General features: G+C 48.0%; 1 pseudogene; it reads right to left on the bottom strand.

Annotated features, from left to right (window-relative positions):
- Window positions 1-2,147, bottom strand: part of LOC101584022 — a 3,821-nt pseudogene extending 1,674 nt beyond the window's left edge.
- Between the last annotated feature and the right edge of the window lie 1,664 nt (window positions 2,148-3,811).

Below are 3,811 nucleotides of genomic sequence, written 5' to 3'. Positions count from 1 at the left end.
CTTCCCTGCTTTGTGGTACTAGGGATTGAACCTAGGGCCTTTGTACTAAGCTAACTCCCTAACCCTTTTTATTTTTATATTTTGAGACAGGGTCTCACTCAGTGAATAAGATGCCCGGGCTGGGCATGAGATTGTGATCCTCTTGCCTCACCTTCCCAGAATGCTGGGATTACAGATATGCGCCACCATGCCTGGTTGAAAATTAACCACTTTAAAGTATATAATTCCATGCCATTTAGTACATTTTTGATGTTATACAACCATCATTTCCATCTAATTTCAAACCATGTATCATCATTTTTAGTTTTTTTACGCCAGGATCTTGCTATATAATTTAGACTGGCCTGCAACTCACTGTGTGGCTTAGGCTGGCCTTAAGCTTGTCACAGTTCTGCTTCAGCCTGCCTAGTGCTGGGATTGCAGACATGCACCACTATGCCTGGTTCCAAAACATTTTTATCATTTTCAAAAGGAACCTCCTACTCATTAAATAGTCATTCTTCATTTCTTTCTTTTTTTTTTTTTAAATTTTTATTTATTTGTGGGGGGGGGCAGCTCAGCCCACCAGGAGGCGGGGCTGGCTGGCATGTGGTGCTGGGGGATTGAACCGCGGTCCCTGTATCTTGCTGAGCTTGTTCTAAGTAGGTGCTTTAGACCACTGAGCCATCTCACCAGCCCCTCTAGTTGTTTTTCTTTCAACCTTTATCTTTTTGCCTAAATCTAGCTCAGTCAGGATGCAAAAGTAAACCTGTTGAGTGACTCTTGTGGTAGCAGCCAGGGCTTTCCAAGCAAACAAAGTGGCTCTGGGATTCTGGCAGGTACAGACCCATGAAGTAAACAGGAACAGAGGAGAGGTGATTCCTATGCCAGTGAGGGAACTGCTGGTATCACTGGAGAGGCACAATCCCCAGAAGCATGGAGCATATGCAGAACACGATGGGAAAAGGCAGCTCAGCCTGAAAGGTTGGGACCACTCAGGCTCCTTCCTGCAAAGGTACAGCTGTCCAACAACAGTGAAGCCCACAAAGAACCAGCAGCTTAACTGAAGTAGTTAATGAGCAGGAAAACATCCCCCACATGCTGGTCATAGTGCAACTCAACAAGAAAGCAGGGATAGGTGTAAAACACTCAGCATGCATCATGGACAGAAGGTCTGGAAGACGGCCCTCAAGGGAGCCCACAAAGAACAACCTTGACGAAGCAAGGATAGGTGCATTAAGGTCCCAAAAGCAAGACAGAGCAACAGCAATGGGGATGATCCAGCTTGACATGCCAAACTTCTGGTTGGCAAATGCCACAGTTAGTGCATTGGTGTTCAGAACATCCCAAACGCTCAGCACTGTGTAACAGGCCAGCTTGGGCAGAATGTAGATCAGTGTCACAACTGTCATAGAGATCCCAATAGCCAAGAGAAAATTTTTTTTAAATTTCTTCTGCTAAAATTAAGGGTATCCAAACATGATTATGAGAAGAGGGCACAGTACAACCCAAGAGAAAGGCCTCCCACATTCCAAAAGAAACCCTCAAAAGTGCTCACAGTGTCCCTGGCACAATTTAATAAGGCCCACAATAATGACAGCAATGAGTGCTAGGACCTTGGCATAGGTGAATGCATTCTGTCCTCCTGAGCCCCACTTGACTGAGGCACAGTTCACAAATGTCAGCGGACATACACAAGTAGCAGTGAGGAGACAGCAGGCCAGGTACGGGGCTTCGCAGGTGGGGAAGGAGGGCTGGATGATGTAGTTGGTAAAGGTATGGTGACGATGGCCTGGCTGGCAGGCTCAACAATGAGCAGTGAGGCCCACAGGCAGATGAAGGCAATGAAGCCCCCACAGGCTTCTAGGACATAAGCATATCTGGCCCCTGATTGGTGATGGTGGTCCTCTGCTCATCATAAAAAGGGCACCCACAAGAGAGAAGAGTGCACCAATGGCCCACGTGACCAGTGACAATCCAGAGGAGGCTGCAACACACTGGGAGAGACAACCCTGAGTTGATCACGTTGCCCACCACAGGCTAATCCCATTTGGCAGCATAGCTTCCAGGGACCCTTCAGGTGGTGAGCTGACATCTTCCATCTTGGGCTGGCTGGCACCAAGATGATGGTAGGGGGCCATGGGACTCTCAAACTCCTTGGCTTCCATGGCAAATGTTCCTGCACACCTGTGTTTACTGTGGCCTCTAATTACCAGGCATACCCAGGGTACTCTGTTACTCTATGGCCAAGGCCTCTAAACCCTACACTCCTTGTTTCTGGTTTTACCTTTCTTTACCCCCTTAAAATCAGGGTCCCTGGAGCCGGCGAGATAGCTCAGGGGAATAAGCACTTGCCTGGCAAGTGCAAGGGCCTGAGTTCAATCCCCGGTTCGGCAAATAAAAAAAACAAAAAAACCGGGTCCCAGTAGATTGCCCAAACTGGCCTCAAGCAATGGATCCTCTTGGCTGAACTCCAAGCAGCTGGGACTACAGACTGGTGCCACCTGTCAAGGCTTTTTTTTTTTCCCCCTTTACTTTTCAAGGTGGTGAAGGAGAAAGACTCTGTTGCTAATGTATAACCATCCTGTACTCCTTCCTCAAAAATAAAACAAAGCTCTCTTCAACATGAACAGGATTAACTGGGATGGTGTAGACAAAATTAACCATACTATTAACAAGCCCTGATTTAAAAGTAACACTGAAGTACTTAACAATCTTGCTATGTAGTTCAGGCTGGTCTGGTCTCCAACACATGGTGACCCTTCTGCCTCAGCCTCCCTGGCACTCAAATTACAGGCCAGTGCCACCATGACCAGCTAGTGAAGATCTCTGCGTATGAAGAAAGTTTCTGCTTTCCTTTGCTGGGAACTGTTTTTACATAGAAGAGTCTGTGACTAGAACTATCAAGGAAGTCCCAAGAAATCCGGGTTTCCTCTTGGCCAGACTCCCTGAGCAACTGAATCCCTGGTACATCAGCATTATCTTCCACTCCTACAAACCTTTAGCTCCGAAACGGGATACAGTATTGGCTTCAAGTGCTTAGCCATAGAAGATACATTCTTCTTTGTCTCAGTCTCTTGGGCCGGCCTGAGCTACCTGTCAAGACCCTGTCTCGAAAACAAACAAGTTCTTCAGTGTCTGCCTTTTTGTAAAAATGTTTTTAAGAGCTCTCGCTTGATAGAACCGGCCATCCCTGAATTCCCCAAGTCACACAGGCTGGCAGCGTGGAACTCGCACTCCTCTGATCTCAGTTGGGATTATAGTGACAAAATTCAGAGTGGATCTGAACCAATTACGTATCTTTTTTTCTTTTCTTTTTTTTGGCAGAACCGGGAATTGAACTCGGACCCTTGCCCTTGCTGGGGAAGCACTTAATCTACTGAGCCATCTCCCCGGCTCCTAAATTACATTTCAATGAACCAGCCCCAAAGGAGCAAATTACCCGGACTAGGTGAGTTAATTTTTTTTTTTAATAAAAATAAACTCAGTCCATGTCCATAACAGGATCAGTCTTCCAATAATCCCAGGATGGAGGCAGTGGGGGTGCTTTCCCATTTAAAAAAAAAAAAAAAATCAGGGAACTAAGGTCCAAAAAGCCTAAGTGACTCGCTTCTGTGGCTGGCCAGCCGTGGCCACCCAACTTGGCCTCACCTCCTCGCAGCATCTAAAGCCGGAGCAGCCACAGCCCAGCTCCGGGAGCCGCAGCGACGAGGTTACTGTAAGGGACCCGCACTTCCGCCTGCCCGGCCCAGCCGCCCCGCGCCCGTCCGGCTGTCACGAGTTGTCCCCGGGCCCTCCCGGGCGCGCGCTGATTGGGCAGCTGCTCGCTGCG

This window comes from Octodon degus, unplaced genomic scaffold, assembly GCF_000260255.1.
Source record: "Octodon degus isolate 3935 unplaced genomic scaffold, OctDeg1.0 scaffold00045, whole genome shotgun sequence".
NCBI classification, from domain to species: Eukaryota; Metazoa; Chordata; class Mammalia; order Rodentia; family Octodontidae; genus Octodon; species Octodon degus.
Note: the sequence above shows the minus strand (reverse complement) of the source record. Positions and strands in the feature narration are given on the sequence as shown.